Here is an 18,828-nt window from a genome sequence, read left to right as displayed (position 1 = left end):
CGATAGTTCAGTGAATGTTAGGCCGTTAACTCAATCAATGTTATGTTACGTGACATGGAAAGTAGGCCTGGCTGCAAATGCAACTAGAGAAGTACATATATGGATATAATAGCTCTATGCGAAACATGGCTTTATTACTTAGATAATTTCAGTACTCTTCTGGAAAGGAAATTTCGACGGTGAATGAAGATTCATACCATGGAAGAATAATGTGTCAAAACTTATACAAGTTCCTGTGGACGTTGGTATTCCTGAGAAAATTGGTGTTATATTCTTTCATGATTCCAAATAGTATTGAAGGTATAGACTCAAAGATCCTGGTGACAAAGATCTTGCGGCACTGGTATTCAGCAGCGCACCTACGTTTTAACCTTCTATAGTATACTAACAATAGGAGAAGGGTCTCGTTTCTGACAAATGGCTGTGTGCTGATGTGGATAGATTCTACTGAAAGCTGGAAATATGACGAATTTGCCTTTCTGGAAGTCACTAGAAACTGATTCATAGATCAAAGCAGGAGTGAATAACACAAGTAGAAAAAGTTGCTGATATTGTGAAAATTTTCTAGAAGTGAAACATAACAAGCTGAAAATTATAGAAGGATGTAACATCTAATACCAGCAGGCAAAATGTATATTCGTCCAGATCCTTCTCAAAAAACTCGCAACCTGTATAAGAAAGGGTAGTAGATTGTAGGATAGCAAACATGCTGTTCTGCATTTCACAATTCCACGGGTAAAGCTTAGAATAGAACAAGTCCCTATACGTAAGGTTAAATGACTTTACAAAATCATTTGATGTGGGTATGTCCGGCCAATAATAGCTATTGTGGAAATATAGTAATTCAGGAATTCACATCCATTTTGGAGGCTATGCACAGAGGAATATTGGTCTAAAATTTTGGCACAAGGCCAACAATTTCGGGTGAGGGACTAAGTCATTTACATCGACCCCGGTATTCAAAGGATGAAAGGCAAAGTCGATCCCTGCGGAATTTGAACTCATAACGTAAGGACGGACGAAATGCCGTTAAGCAATTTCGTCCGGTGTGTTAACGATTCCACCACTTCGCTGCTTTTTAATGCATTCCATTATCAAGACTAAACAACAGATGACGTACATTGGATGTATTTGCCGTAGCAAATGCGTTAAACAAAGATGAATATTTTACTCTCTCTGTGCTTCTCGCAGCAATGCTGATGGAGGCCTTCTGCCATCTTGAGGATAGAGTTTATATAAAATGTTACTTGTAGACTTCAGCGTCGTCTATCTTAGAATAAAAATTATGTGAGCTTCTCAGATCGTAAGAAAACTGCGGTATACAGAAGACAGTGCGCTAGTTGCTCATACTCCTCTGCATCTACTGAAGATTGTACATACTTTTTTCCATTGCATCTAAAGTGTTTATCTCAAGATAAACATGAAAAACGAGAAGTATTGTTCCATAAAAACCCCAATGTCAACACATGAAGACAAATTAATCTAACAACTGTGCAAGTCTACATGTATAGTCGTAATACAATAACAAAAGAGGAACATATTGACATCAAGATAAAAAGGAGGATGGCAAAGACAAGTACAGTATTTGGACAGCTGCATTTAAGATTATGGAACAATCATAATATTTCCACTAGAATCAAATGCAACATTTACGGATTAGTCGTCCTGTGAAGTTTTTGTATGGAGTCGAAATCTGAACTTTGTAAGTTCAGTTATCCGTTCTATCATGCAAATATCTCGAAATATGGGACTTAACACAGATTATAGAATGAGTAGAGTTGTTAAGAAGGAAAGGCTTCTTCTCCAAGAAAACCTTTCGATGAACAGGAAATCTTACATAAATGCTATCCAAAATACTACCAAAGCAGACATACCAAAATTAGGTTAAAAAAAACGTGGTTGACCTCGTTTACATTAAGGAAATCTTAAAGAGAAATACAAATAAATAAGATATAACATCAATGTTATGTACAGCCGGCAGGCTGGATAAACATTCGATATATCGACGGAAGTAGAATTAGTTCAAAATGGCTTTCTGTATATCGTAATTAACCTGGATATGCAGTAGAAAGCCACAAAACTGCGATATATGTCCCATAAAATCATCTCGTGTAGAGGTGTAGTGCTAAAATGCACAAAAGGAAATCAGTAGCAGATGGAAACTGCCTAGCAGCGGTGGTGGAATTACTAATTCTAAACTTTTGCTATGAGCGTCATCAATATTGAATATCCACGCACGCATTGCACACACGGGAGCATGCACACGCACACGCACATACATCTATATATGATGCTTTTTCATAGACTTTCTACTTCCAAATTCCACTCAAAAAGGCATTAGACAACTCAAGTACACTTTCACAAGACATTGAACTCCAGTTCACGTGGTTGCAAAGCAGTTTTCTAGCCCACCATTATATTTTCCATACATACGCAAGAAAGCGCCATCCTAAACAACTATAAGCGTTGTAGTTTCAAGAATAAAATAATGATAAAAATATTGTATGGAATCGAGCTACACACTACTACACATGCGGAAATACAATTGATACGTACAGTGCGTGACTTGTTTATGATATTTTGTTAGATTGTCTTGCTCAGAAATTATCTTAGAATGCACTTCCGTTATGGAAATCGTAATTGCATTTCTATCTGCAGTTTATATCAGCTTAGTATTGGTAATCATAGTTTCCTCGTCATTAAACACTTTAATTTCCCTCTAAGAAAGGATGCTGCGGCTGATTTCTCTTCTACGCTGTAAACAATATTTCTTTTGCACTTATTAGTTGCTGACTTTGGCAAAGTTCTCTTGCTTTCTCGGATTGTTCGCGCGCGCGCGCGCGTGTGCATTAATTCGTCTTTGTTTGTGTGTGTGTACGTATTTTCGTATAATGGATTGATTGTATTAAAGTGTTGTGATTGCAATTCAATTGGACAAAATAAAGTTCTTAATACGGAAGAATAGAGTGAAATAACAACTATTCAAGTCTAATACAGTACATACTGCTACGTTCTGCTACGTGCTGCTACTCGGAGATTCAAGGCCCAGACTACTGGTGATTGATCGTAAGCTGTCTGAAGTTTGTGTATATGTACACTGGTTGTCACCCTCCACTCCTCACCTCCGGAAGCCAACGGGATTCAGGTATAATGGGTCCAGGAAGATCCACTGTAAAGGATTTCCCTCGTAAACCGTTGTGACATTTTCTAATCCGATACTAATCAAACGAACGTAACTCTAATGGACGAAATTTTATTCTCTGTGTTTTCTCACGCGATATCTTCGTTCCGTTTTCTTTTTACGACAGCCGCAGACAACATGTGACTCTTTCTGAGCTCCAGTAACAAAGAGCTAACGTTCTATTTTTTCCCACCAGCCCTTCTGATGCATATCGTGATGGATATTTCGTAACTCTCGTGTACCAAACCAAGTTTGGTAAAATCGAATGAAGAAATATTATATTGTATAAATAACTAATATACCCACCCTATTGAAAAATATACGAGTGGCTGTGTTTTATGACTAATGGATGCTTAGACATCGTACATACGTATGTATGTATGTATGTATGTCAGGTCGCTTTTGGGTGGCACTCGTAACATGTAACCCAGTACAACCTGTAGCATGGTCGGGTCGCCGGCAACTAGACTGGCAACCCCATCAAGCTTTCTTGGTGAAGAGGGTGATCGTTGGAAGAAAAATAAGACCTGTCAAATGGCAGAAGAACTCATGTGCAGTCAACGGCCATCCAACATGTGTACATGTGTATGTATGCATGTATGTAAGTGCAGTTGGCCTACAGGGAGTGGGAAGCCCCTCTGTTGTTACAATTTCTCTCTAGGAGAGGGAACTCTGGGAGAAAACCTGCGACACTATCAATACTAAATGATGTAGACTTGTCCTTCTTTTCGAGATTATGTCGTCCATATTCAGAGAGTGGGATTGAATTTGTGCAAATTCTTTCCCCACAATAAAAACAAAATCATCATGCACAGTCATCACTTGAAAAAATTAAGAACTATCACACAACTGGCTGGTCGTAACATTCGCATGAGTAGGACTTCCGATTAGGCGATGGTAATACTAGAACACAAGTTTGCAGCCCTCATGTATGTATGTATGTATGTATGTATGTATGTATGTATGTATGTATGTATGTATGTATGTATGTATGTATGTATGTATGTATGTATGCATGTGCATGCTTTTGTGCCTTCAATTTTATTTAATTTCTTACGAGACAATCGCCAACAAAGTGTCAACAGTTTTTGAGATAAGAAAGTTATCGGTGTTTATAAATGTGTGGTTGAGTTGGTGTGTTGGTTGAACTCTTGCTGCATACACCAAAGTGTGTGCAACTATTCATCCAAAGAATCTCAGTTGGAGAATTTTTGGAATGTCTTACAAATCTTCAGTGCTGCTAAGAGACTAGATTTGGAGAATCAGAGTAATTTTCTTTTGCTCTTTTTTCGAAAAACCCAGTATTTCTTAGTGTTTGTGTAAATTTGTATGTATTTCATTGTTCCGTTTTATTTCTAGATTTCTTGCCAATGGAGAAAGGACCGGTTTCTAAACTAGATCCAAGGTTCCTTCATTACAATTTCAACATCAACGCGTACATGTTCAGTCAACCGCGTCAGCCTTAACTTACGACGCCAAGCATAGTCTCTTGATGCTCACACACGGACGTAGCGGTGAACTGTCAAAAATTTCGAAGACCAGTCATGTGACTATCCTCTACCAATCGAATCCTAATCAAAACATATAATAATTTGAGCCATGAACTCCCTATAAAAGTAGGGCAGGCTTCAAACATTAGTCAGAAGCAAGACGGCTGTGGCATAAGCTACGTGTTTCTATTTGAGCATTTTGAAAATCAGTCTAAAATGTGAAACCGGTTAAAGCTTTAAATATATTTATAAAAAATATTTTAACTATTCTCAGTGCATTTTCAACTTTTATTTTTCCTATATATATATATATGTATATATATATATATATATATATGTGTGTGCGTGTGTGTGTGTGTGTGTGTGTGTATATATATATTCTTTTACATATTACATTTACAGATAAATTCCTCTATTTACATATCGAGGTTTCTTTCTTTTGTTGTCTTACCATTTTTATCAATATATATATATATAATATATATATATATATATATATATATATATATATATATATATTATATATATATATATATATATATATGTATATATATATATATATATATATATAATATATATATATATATATATATATATATATATATATTATCCGTAATAATGAAGGGTGAAATTAATTAATTTGGAATAATTATCAATTTCACCAAGTAGTCTTCGGCATGTAAAAGCCTCATTCGAGGAAAATTTAAGTAATACTAAGCAATAAAGGGTTTAGCAACGAATTGCCTTACCACATACCGAATTTAGAAATAGCAGTCAAAGAGTTATAGCTATTTCTTCTACTAAAAAGGGAGATCTCAGTAAAGACAGCAATTGGAAGGCAGACACAAACAGGTAAGGGAGAATGAATTGACGGCAATCTATCATACATTTTTAAGTTATCTACGGACGTACGTTTCGAAATCAAGTTTTTAGGAAAGCATAAGAATTAAATATTAAATATTAAATAATTCTATCTTACCGAAACTTCTTTTCTCTTCAGCGTAGAATACTATAATCATAAATGATTATATATTGAATTTTGAGATACTAGAAGGCACCAACTCAACTCAGTATCAGAGCGAGCTAGAATCCGCAACTAGTATCACCAAACTCAATGTGTGAATGAAACGATTGTGTCACCAGCCCCTTCCCAATAGTAGTAGACACTTGCCCAACGGGTCACTCAGTGGGACTGAACCCGGAACCATGTGGTTGGAAAGCAAACTTCTTGCCACAAAGCCACTCCTGCGCCTATATGTATAATTATTATATATATTATATATGATATTTGCTTTTATGTTCAGTTATAAAAAAGTCAATTTTACATTAATTTGATGGGCCACTAAATACTTTTCTGGAATACAAATTTATTATTCTTCAGCAAGAATATTGTTGACAGTGACTTCGAAGTTTCGGCCAGCTAAGCTGTCGTTGGACAGCCTACAAACATATATTATACATACATAACTATTTCATTCGTGTGAGTAAATGATAACACGGGTAATAACTCTGTTAGTTGGTCGAACATAGAAAAAACACCTATGGAATGTGTGTGTATGTGTGTGTGTACAGTCATGACCGTAACATAGATGCTAGAATACCCTAATAAATGACGAAAAGAGTAATCACTCCAAATATATCAGATATGGAATATAGTTTTGATAGAAATTGTGCCACAAATACTGATTATAAAAAAAGTAAAAAATACTCTTGAGAGTTCGAATGTCAGTCAAGCAATTGTTAATGTATGTAATAAAACAATTTGCTCACTCCACTCTTCTTGTTAACAATTATATGCATAAATACTTACATATATATACATACATACCCCTATATGTGTGTGTGTGTGAGTGTGCGTCTGTGTGCGTGTGTGAGTGGATGTATAGATATGTATAGTGTGAGTGGCAGGCAACGGTTGGCAGGGATCACATATGTCTCTTCGATTTCTCTCTTCTCATATACGTCCATGCTTCTTGCATGTGTATGCATACATGTATTGACGTATTTGTGAAAACTGCGGGTTGACTTCCCCAAACTCTTTCCTTCTATTTTCCACCATTTTGCTTTCCCTAACATCCTCTTTTTCAACCACAGACTTCACAATAACTTTTAAAGCAACAAGCAATCCACAAAAAAATTCATCAAATATTGACAACATACAGTGATCATCTATGTCTATCTATCTATCTATCTATCTATCTATCTATCTATCTATCTATCTATCTATCTATCTATCTATCTATCTATCTATCTATCTATCTATCTATCTATCTATCTATCTATCTATCTATCTATCTATCTATCTATCTTCTTTCCACGGGTAAACCTCACCTGTCCTCCCCTTTACACTTCATATTGACATTTCTGTGATAACGATCCCTATTGATCATTTTTTTTCCTCTCCCCCCCCTTTTTTTTTTTTTTAACCCCCCTTATTTTTGTCCTCTTTCTCTCCTTTTACGATCCCTTTTGATCGAACCTCCCCCTTCCTTTTTTTTTTTTTTTTTTTTTAATACCTTCAAAAGAAAAGCTCTACCTTGTAATTTGTTCTATCTGTGTGCAGCCCTGTGTGGCTAATAAAGAAACATATCTATCTATCTATCTATCTACCTATCTATCTATCTATTATTAAACACACAATATCTTACCAAATCACTTGTAACCTGAGGCACTGCAATATTCTTAGCTGTTCAAGTATGAAACGGACAATGATTTACTTGGCCAGAATCTAACAGTTGGGAACAAGTATTGTGCACCAGGTGAATCACTATTCAGTTGGAATCGCATTACGTATCCTGATAAAGCAAAAATATGGAAAATCAAAAACTATAACAGAAACAAGGAAAACCTATGGCTATCACTGAAAAAATTCTAATGATTCTGTATATAGCCGATTTCCCTGCCAGTACGTGCTCTCAAATTCTCCCATTAATGCTATCTTTAGTATTTTATTTGAAGTCTTACAACATTTGGCATTCAATTGTTATTCTTCTAATTTTTGTTGCTATTATCATCAAAATATGAAAGGCGTTCAGCTCGAAAAGTCGTTAGCTTAGCGACATTTATCCCGACTTTACGTTATGAGTTCAAATCCCGCCGAGCTCGACTTTGCCTTTCATCCTTCTGAGATCAATAAAATATATACTAGCTAAGCGGCTGTGTCGCTCTGATTAACTGCACCCCCCAACAAATTTCGGGCCTTCTATCTTTATTAGAAATTATTATCATTAGTATATGAAGATGAAATAGGCAATGAACGACGCTGGGTGTAAACTAAACCCAACCTCAACTTGTTGCTTTCCTCTTTCACGCTTCTATTATTTTGTTCTCCCCTTCACACGTAACGATGACGCTCTACAGACATGAATTAAGAGAGAGAGAGAGAGAGAGAGAGAAAGAAAGAAAGGGGGAGAGAGATAGAAAGGGAGTGGGTATAAAAAGAGTAAATGGGTAGGAATACCATGTAAAGGCTGACAAATCAGCATCGTTGTAAGCAATGTGCAACTTTTTGTCGTAATATGAATTTTTATATTTCTCTTTGTCAAGCCTTGTATAAATAAAGATATCAAAGGTCACAATAGAGAGTATTTAGTTCAACTCTCGTAGTCTTTAATAATCTAACTTCAGTAAGTATTCGCTTATTAGTCGTCTGTGTTTTCCGTAAACTTTCTGAAATTTCTATCTATGGAATTAAACTTGTTTGTGTTTCAAAAGTCTTTGTTTGTTTGTTTGTTTGTTTCCTCTCTCTCTCTTTCTTTCTTTCTTTCTCCCTCTCTCTCTCTCTCTCTCTGTATATATATATATATATATATATATATGTAGGTCCCGGGTTGATTCGGGGTTAACCACAGTAAATAAGGTACTCAATACATAGCAGAGTAAAATTAATTATTATATAGAAGGAGCTTCTACAGGACTAGAACTGTTTCATTCAAGAGAAATCTTCAGGAAGCTTCCTGAAGATTTCTCTTGAATGAAACAGTTCTAGTCCTGTAGAAGCTCCTTCTATATAATATATATATATATATATATATTCTTAAGTTGAAACACTAAGTCAGTCAGGTATTATCCGCACATCACGAAGTAAGGTATATAAAATTAAAATAAGCAACAGGATATAAAGTAGTAATGCAGCACGACCGTTTCAAGCGGCTCCATTTAATTGAGTAATGCATTCATTACATCAATTTAAATGCAGTGCTGTCTTCATCTGCACAAAATATAAAATTTTTAACAAGCATGACATGTTAATATAATTTTTCTTAAATATTTTAACAGAGTAAGAAGATGGAAGTAACATATATATATATATATATATATTTATATATATACAAACACTAGATTTTCTTTTATTATGTAGATCAATCATTCCTCAACAAAAATCAAACCCATTGTCCGTTTTTCTTGAAATTTTTACGGGATATGTAGGATTATGTATGCCATGTCTCATGTACTTCTCGTCTAAATCGGCCTACATTTAAAGCGGAAATGAAGAAAAACACGTTTGTAGGGTGTTTGTTTTTATTATGCAAATTATCAAGAAACTGCTTTCCCCCAATGTAATATGAAATTTTGAAATGTTTTTTCTTAATTTCAGATACAGGAAATATAGAAATGTGTCGAAGTTGAGATATAACATCAAAGGAGAAAATAAAATAGTGAAACTACTGGGAGAAGGGGATACAACAATTGTAATTTCTAAAAAGCTTAATAGAGATTACAAAACAATAAAAAACAGGTACAAAACATTGAGAGTGTAAGAATAACGAAGAAAATGGGTTTCAAGAACATCACAAATAGAGGTAAGAGAAATTTCAAGAAAAGTGGGTCAACCCGCAAACAAATCTTTGAAGAAGCAGGAATTTCTAACATACAAAAGAAAAAAACGTTGCACAATACTAAAAGATATAGGCAAAGTCATAAATTTCGCAAAATTGTCTCCTTTAAATAAAGTACACAAAAAGTGACGTGGGCTTTACAAATGTAATTATTATTGACGAGCAACATTAGATGGACCTGATGGATAGGCAAAAGGCTGAGTGTTACATGGAAAAATTCAACAAATTAAGAAGACAGCAGGGTGGTGGGAAATTCATGTTTTGGGCTGGGGGAGACATTATAGGTCCATTTAAGGTTGTTGATGGAGTCAAAATAAATGCTGGAAATTATTGCAACTTTCTAGATGACAACTTCTTCCATTGGTACAAGGGAACATCACGAAGTTTCAAGTTAGAGAGCATGCTCCTTCACAATCTGTTAAATTCACTATTAACCATTTAGCTAAGAAAGGTTTCAAAGAACTTAAGATAATAAAACGGCACCCCCAATCTCCAGATCTAAACCCAACAGACAATTTATGGTCAATTATTAAAAAAAGATGTACATTTTAATGGTAAACAATATCCAAACAAGGATTTACTATGGGTAGCAATAAAAACTGCTGCAAGTAATATTAAAAGTGAGATTGTTGAGAAATTGACAAAATCAGTTGATGAGAGAATATTTAAAGTTATATATGGTAAAGCAGGCTGTAAAATATATACATAATTGTTTGTAAATATAATTATATGGTGGAAGATATACGTATATATTAATGGTCTGGTTAAGTATTGTGCTATATGTAAATCACATTACATGTAGTTTATATGATATCTGTTAACTCGCATAATAAAAAAAAAACACCCTATAAACTTGTTTTTCTTCATTTCCGCTTTAAATGTAGACTGATTTAGACGAAAAGTACACGAGACATGGGATACATAATCCTACATACCCCTTAAAAATTTCAACAAAAATCGAACAAGAGGTTAATAAATGGAAACTCTCTCTATATATTTATTGTCTATAAACGGTCTATGTAAATCTGTCATTCTTTCTTTTATTCATGTATACATTTACTTGTTGATTCACCTTACAAATAATGGTTTGAAACTTTGGCACAAGGCCAGGAAATTAGAGGAATAAGTCGATTACATCGACCCCTGATCTCAAATGGTACTTATTTTATCGACCCTCGAAAGGATGAAATGCAAAGCAGACCTCGGCCGAATTTGAACTCAGAACGTTAAGATGGACGAAATACCGCTAATTATTTCGCCTGGCGTCCAAACGATTCTGCCAGCTCGCTACTTATCTAAGTTTATAATAATCCTTTCTACTATAGGCTCAAGGCCTGAAATTTGGAGGAAGGGGATAGTCAATTATATTGATCCCAGTACTTAACTGGAACATATTTTATCGACCCCGAAAGGATGAAAGACAAAGCCGACCTCGGCTTAATTTGAACTCAGAACGTGAAAACGGACGAAATACTGCTAAGCATTTCTCCTTGCGTGCTAACGATTTTGTCAGCTCACTGCCACATTTAAGTTTATAATAATGATAATGTCTTGCTAGTTGCTTTTAAATCCTTAATTTTCTAAAGCGTTTTCATGGACACATGTTTCTTCTTTGAGATCTTTGTTTAGAAAAGCAATAAAATGTTGTATGTGAACTATTGTGAAGGCTAATTTAAAGAAGAGTGGAGACTGATGTTATTTGTTTTAGGCTGTGCTTTGTTTGCGGTGGAAGCTAAGAGTCCTTAACATACAGAAAAAATGAAATAGATAATGAGCAATATTAAACCGTGGACTGCAATAGATTTGAAGTAATTGAGGATAAAGTCAGTCACGGCATCTCACACAATGTTGGAGTTGTTTGGCAGGGAATTTCTTATATAACTTTCTATTGAAGGCGTCAGAAACAGCTGTAGCAGTTTAGTATTAATTCTCCAGACCAGACACTACTGGAGGCTAAATGATGTCAAAGGTGACATAATTATTGTTTTCGCCGAAGTTTTCAAGGGTGAGAATGAATTCGGCAGCAGGAGAGTACACATTCTTTGAAAAACACTCAATTCAGTAACGCAACAGAAGCATCACATATTCTTCAGAAACAATTCTCAGTAATAGAAAAGGAAAACATATATAATGAAAGCAGAGATAAAAAAAAAGAGACCGAACTGCAAAGGAAATTAGATATATCATAAACTTTCTGCGCCACCAAAAATAATACTGCAATTCTGCAGATACTGCAAGATTGCAGACATTGCAAGAAAATAGAAGTACACCTGTTGGTGCAGTGAAAGCTTCGCATGAAACTACAGAAAACATTTTAATAATGAAACAATTCTATAAGCACAAATGAGCCAATAGCTAGCAGTAACAATCGTTGGTATTTTCAGCATGCTTCCCTATCTTAAAAGAAGAAATGAAAACAAGAGAAAAGAAAAGCGAAAAACAAAACATCGAATTTGTAGATAATTAGTTTCACAAGAATTGTTTTTCTTTTCCCTTTTTCAATAGAAGCTTAAACTATTGTTATATTATCCTACAGGCAAATATAATTTACGTATTTCTGTATGTATTCATGTTTGAATAGATATATCTTCAGATGTATGTATAGAGTAATATATTACATTTTTATATGTAAAATAGAAAAATAAGTACGTAATTATATACATAATTGTATATGAGTGAAAATTATTGGCAAGCTGAATCACACGAATGAGATGAAAGAACCGCAGTAGATATATATACAAATAGACACACAAAGACACACTTGAACCAGACACATTCAACACATATACATAAATGCATGCAAATATATATACATGTATATATAACGTATATGTATACATGTATATATAAACATTCACACACAAACATATACATATACATTTATATACCTACATATATAGCTCTATATATTACATGTGCATGAATGTTGTTGTATGTACATATACACATTCATACATGCATGCATACATACATACATACATACATACATACGTAGACACATACACAGTATATATAAACATATGAGAGTATATGCATGGATACATACTTATATAATATATATATATATATATATATATATATGCACACATAAAATTATGGTATCTATCTATCTATCTATCTATCTATCTATCTATCTATTTATCTATCTATCTGTTTGTTTGTCTATCTATATGCATGTTGAGTGTTTGTGTATGTGTATTTGTGATTGTATGTGTGTGAATGCAGTTACATCATGGCAAGAAGTTCCAAAAGCATTTTTGCCATTGAGGCACCAGAAATTTAAAATATCTTTCTATCACTTCAGATCTGACATTGATTTGAACATTAAGTGTAACCTTATTTAAGTGTTTTACAGATTCAGGATATGGATTGTGTCGGCTTTCAGGTGTTTCATCCAAGTTTGATATGTTTTCTACTTTTAATGTTGTGAAGTGTCTATCCATGCTCCCCACTAGGCACACATGCACACGCATACGCACACACACACTCACACACACACACACACACAAATACACACACTTACAAATACACGCTCATTTCTAAACAGGTGCCTGCCAATGTATACCTAAAAATGTATATAAAAATGTATACAACAAATTGATGACAGAGAAGATGAATATACTGTACACACACACACAAACAGTCACACACAAACATACACACACTAGCACACACACACACACAAACACTCACACACAAACACACACACACTAGCACACACACACACACACACGTAGCTATCAATCTATCTATCTATCTATCTATCTATCTATCTATCTATCTATCTATCTATCTATCTATTTACCTATCTATCTGTCTGTTTGCCTGTCTGGTTGCCTGGCTGCCTGCTTGGTTGTCAGTATGCCTGTATGTCTGTCTGTCTGTCTGTCTATCTATCTATCTATCTATCGTGTTTGTTTGCCTCTGTTATTGTATGTGTGTGTGTGTTGTAAGTATGCAAAAACAACCTTTTAATTGATAATCACCAAGTAGCGTTCAGATAAATTCGAAACTTAAATTCCAAACCCAGAGCCGGTAGTACCCTTATAGGGAATAAGGCCGATTTCGTTGAAAGACAGATGAAAGTAAAAAGTAAGAAAAAAGATAGATAAACATAATTAGGTGTGAGGTGTGAATTTATACGGAGAGCTACTTATAACACTAAATGAATTGTGTAATCAAATCTTCATAATTCCTGTATTTGTATACACAACTTTCCATATAAATACACTTCTTATGCTTACTTTTGTTTATGTATCGTTTTTACTTCTATATACGGTGGACAAATGAGGGTTCGCAACAATTTGCATAACACCCTGCACAAATGGTTTATTGATAATGATCAATGGTTTGTGCTGATAATTAGTTCATTCCTTCCAACAAGTTGAAATTGCCTGTACAGGTGAGTGCAACTACACATTAACAGCTGGGCCACGCGCTTTCTCTAACTCTTACTCTTACTGCTGAATAGTTCCCGGCTTTAAGGATATGACGAAAGGCCTGGTTGGAGGCCCAATCTTCCGTGTTCGTTCACAAGGCTTAGAAAAACTGAAGGACCATTGCCATAAGTGTGTGAATCTTACAGGGGTATATGTTGAATGTAATCATAATTAACTGATCCTCGTGTATATACATACATATATCGTTTGCCCATTACCTTTTGTTCGGTGTGTTTGTACTTACAACACACACACACACACACAACACACACACACACACACACACACACGCACACACACACTAATAGAGGCAAACAAAAACGATAGATAGATAGATATACAGAATTTTTAGCCGAATAAATCGATACCACTACTTATGTTTTTGTTAAGTCTTGTACTTATTCGATCGTTTTTCTTTTCGGAAACGTAAACACACCAACACCGGTTGTCAAGCGGTGGTGGGCGACAAAAACAGGCACAGAAACACACACATATAAATATAGGTATATATACACACATCACACACACACATACACACACATACACACACACACATATATATATATACACACACACACACGACGTTATTCTTTCAGTTTCCGTCTACCAAATCCACACACAGGGCTTTGGTTGAGCCGAGGCTGTAAAAGAAGATACTTGCCCCAAAATCCACGCTGTGGGACTGAGTCACCCGAACCATATGGTCGAGAAGCAACCTCCTTATCACGCAGCTACACCTGCAATACAGGTGTGGTGATGTAAACAGGAAAAAAATAGAAACTCAGAATACGAGTATATGCATATTTTTATTAATATTCAGCAGAAGCAACAGAGTGACGCAAGGGCTGAGAGTCACGTGCGTTGTTACTTACCATTTTGAGAAGTTTGATAAGATTCTCGGCCCGTGTGTCAGTCTGTTGTTTCTGCTAAATAAATAAGAACTACACAACCAATTTCATTCAAATTTTACACATGCCTTACTTAGGGTCCGGGGAGTGTCATCGGCAAAAAAACTTTTGAACATTTTGCCTAGGGCGAGCCCACGGCAATAACATATCTTCTCCACTACGATTCCCTAAAACTTGAGAACTACACAACCAATTTCATTCAAATTTTACACATGCCTTACTTAGTGTCCATGTAGTTTCATGGGCAAAAAAATGTTCAATTTCTTGCCTAGAGCGAGCCCATAGCAATATCATATCTTCTCCACTATTTCAGTATTATGTGTTAAAAGTGAAACAAAAACGTTTCTCTATTTTATATCAGATATTTTCACTTTAACAATAAAAATAATAATAACAATTGAATTATATGTAGTAATTAATAATTAAAATCGAACTAAAGTATAATATAATCGTAACATACAAAAGTAAAAATAGCAATTGGTATAAAATTGCATCAATGACTTGAACTTGAATAAGTGGTTTCACATGAATGGGTATAAATTAAAAATAAAATTAGCGTGCAGAAATGGAATAGTCCAGATGGATAATAAAAAATTAAATTAAAGAAAAGACTATTGTGTATAAAGTATACAATGTAGAGAAAAAAGAAGATTTGAACACATGGAGGAGAGCACCTTCGAAAAGTGTCTTGGTGCGACTATGAAATATATCTAATCAGAGGCGGTAAATTCGCCACAATAGAAGCAAAGTTCGAGTCAACGGAGCGTGCAAGGGAGTACTCGACTCGAACTTGCAAAGTGGAAATATTTTATTTTTACCTTTATATCTGGGACGTAGGACGTCCCGGAAAAAATTAAAAATAACCCCCCACACCCAGAAGTAGGGGAAGGCTGGATTGTAGCCACACTTCTATACAAGAGGGAGGACAAAATACAATTGATCGAAATTACAAGAGACGGGCTAACGATTCCAGTCTGTTATATATTTTGAGTATTATCACTAGCGATATCAAGATATAACTTTGTATTTTGTATTTTATGTGTAGATGTATATATATAGATGTACATGTAATATGTACACATATATATACACATATATACATGCACTTGCACTATGACCCGGCAACGACGGGTCTTTAATGCTAGTATATATATATATATATATATATATATATATACACTGATGCATATTGTTCTAAAGTGGGTTCCTCCTACTGGCGTGATGTCTGACTGCCGTTGTACTGTAGTTGCTGTTTTACGCTAGTAGCCACAATACTTATTAGTCATCGGATACCGTTGTATCTGTTCGTACCGGAATAGCAATACACTAACTTCTGTCTTACTATCGCTGATAGCTCCACAAAACACCGATTTAAACTGTCGACTCTCATCTCTTCGACTCTCACCCCCACCCCTCTTGACGACCGGCTACTGATCTATTTATAATGGCTGTATTTTTTTTACCAGAAGGGATATACAGTTTCACTATACAACATCTCCCCTTTTAGTTATCTTATTTAACAATAAATTTCTTTTATTCACCCCAATTCCTCCTTTATATATATATATATTATATATATATATATATATATATACACTGATGCATATTGTTCTAAAGTGGGTTCCTCTACTGGCGTGATGTCTGACTGCCGTTGTACTGTAGTTGCTGTTTTACGCTAGTAGCCACAATACTTATTAGTCATCGGATACCGTTGTATCTGTTCGTACCGGAATAGCAATACACTAACTTCTGTCTTACTATCGCTGATAGCTCCACAAAACACCGATTTAAACTGTCGACTCTCATCTCTTCGACTCTCACCCCCACCCCTCTTGACGACCGGCTACTGATCTATTTATAATGGCTGTATTTTTTTTACCAGAAGGGATATACAGTTTCACTATACAACATCTCCCCTTTTAGTTATCTTATTTAACAATAAATTTCTTTTATTCACCCCAATTCCTCCTTTATATATATATATATATATATATATATATATATATATATATATATACTCAATATTTTTTCTACTTAGGGTCTGTTTTTAGTAATTCAGTGTTCTTTCTTTCCTTGTACGTCTGGTTTCGATCCTGTAGCGGTGTTGGAACCTGAAAAGTTTCATATAGCCAATATATCGGTATTTCTACTCTTGTTGGTTCCTTTTCTATGACTCTTTTGTTAAGCTGATTTCTATGTCTCCTTTCCATTCCATCTCTGCTTCTTATACCATACATCATTCTTCCTATGTATGTTACAATTTCTCCTTTTTCCCAGTATTGCTTGCTATTTTTGAACATTCTTACATATACCTTATCACATATATAGGCGAAGGAGTGGCTGTGTGGTAAGTAGCTTGTTTACCAACAACATGATTCCGGGTTCAGTCCCACTGCGTGGCACCTTGGGCAAGTGTCTTCTACTATAGCCTCGGGCCGACCAAAGCCTTGTGAGTGGATTTGGTAGGCGGAAACTGAAAGAAGCCTGTCGTATATATGTATATATATATATATATGTGTGTGTATATGTGTGTGTGTTTGTGTGTCTGTGTTTGTCCCCCTAGCATTGCTTGACAACCGATGCTGGTGTGTTTACGTCCCCGTCACTTAGCGGTTCGGCAAAAGAGACCGATAGAATAAGTACTGGGCTTACAAAGAATAAGTCCCGGGGTCGAGTTGCTCGATTAAAGGCGGTGCTCCAGCATGGCCGCAGTCAAATGACTGAAATAAGAATTTTGGCACGTTTTTACCAGCACGTATTTTTTTCTTCACTGGTAACAGTTTCACCTTTCTAGTAAACATTAATACTGCTGCTGAACATCCTTCCGTCGCATTTGGGCTCAGAGTTACCCTGTATACCCTTATACCCTTAAGAATTGTTAGATCACGATCCGTGGCTTTCATATTAGCTTTCTTTAAAGCTCTCTTTAAAATGTCCACGAATCTTTCGGATCTTCCATTCGATCTAAGGTGATACGGTACTATAGTTTTATGTTCTAATGCGAACATCTCGCAGAATCTTTTAAACTCACAAGATACAAACTATGTTCCGTTATCAGAGACAATTATATCGTGTAAGAAGTTTATTACCGTATATGAGGTTGGTCATTTACACCTCGTGACCTCAGACCATTTCGTGTAGCTGTCCACTACTATCAAGTAATAATATCCATTTACTGGGCCTGCCAAATTGATATGCAATCGAGACCATTGTATTTTCACCATCGTATTTTCAGTCCCGGCCGTTTGCAAACAAAAATCTCTTCTGCAAATGAACTTGTGGAATTTTTGCACGCCAAATATAATAGCCAACACGTCTTTTTCAATCTGGCTATAGTTCTTTTCCGTCGGCAATTATGTCCTTGATGTGTGAGCTATGGCCTTTCTCCTGTCATCGTTATACTTGTGTAGGAGCACGGCTCCTATCCCATACTCGCTAGCATCTCTAACTTTGGGCTGAAATGCGTAAGATACAAGTCTGAAGTTAACACATCTTTTAACTCGTTAAATGATTTCTGGAATTTCTCTGTCCAATCGCATTTGGCATTTGTTTTTAGTAATTCGTTAAGAGGTGCCTTTACCTTATATATATTTAGGATATACATTTGATAATACTTTACCAAGCTTAGGAATGTTTGTAGCATTGTCACATTCGCCAGAGCGCGGTATATTCCGTATTGTCGTTACCCTTGATTGGTCCGCTCTGCGTCCACTATCGTCGATTACTTGACATAGATATTTTATTTTTTCCGTCAAATATTCTCATTTTTTCTGTTAATTTTAGCCTGTATTCACTTATTTTAGCCTGTATTCACTTATTCTCTCGAATACTTCCTTTATGTGTTCGACCTGTTGCACCCGAGACTCGCTCTTTATCAACATCCATCGAGGTACGCGATGGCAAAGTCGCACTCACTGAACATCGCATCCATTATTTGTTGGAATATGGCGGGTGACACTTTTACTCCAAACA

This window comes from Octopus sinensis, linkage group LG6 (assembly GCF_006345805.1).
Source record: "Octopus sinensis linkage group LG6, ASM634580v1, whole genome shotgun sequence".
In the NCBI taxonomy this organism is placed as follows: Eukaryota; Metazoa; Mollusca; class Cephalopoda; order Octopoda; family Octopodidae; genus Octopus; species Octopus sinensis.
The sequence above is the reverse complement of the archived record's forward strand: the minus strand, read 5'-3'. Positions refer to the sequence as shown.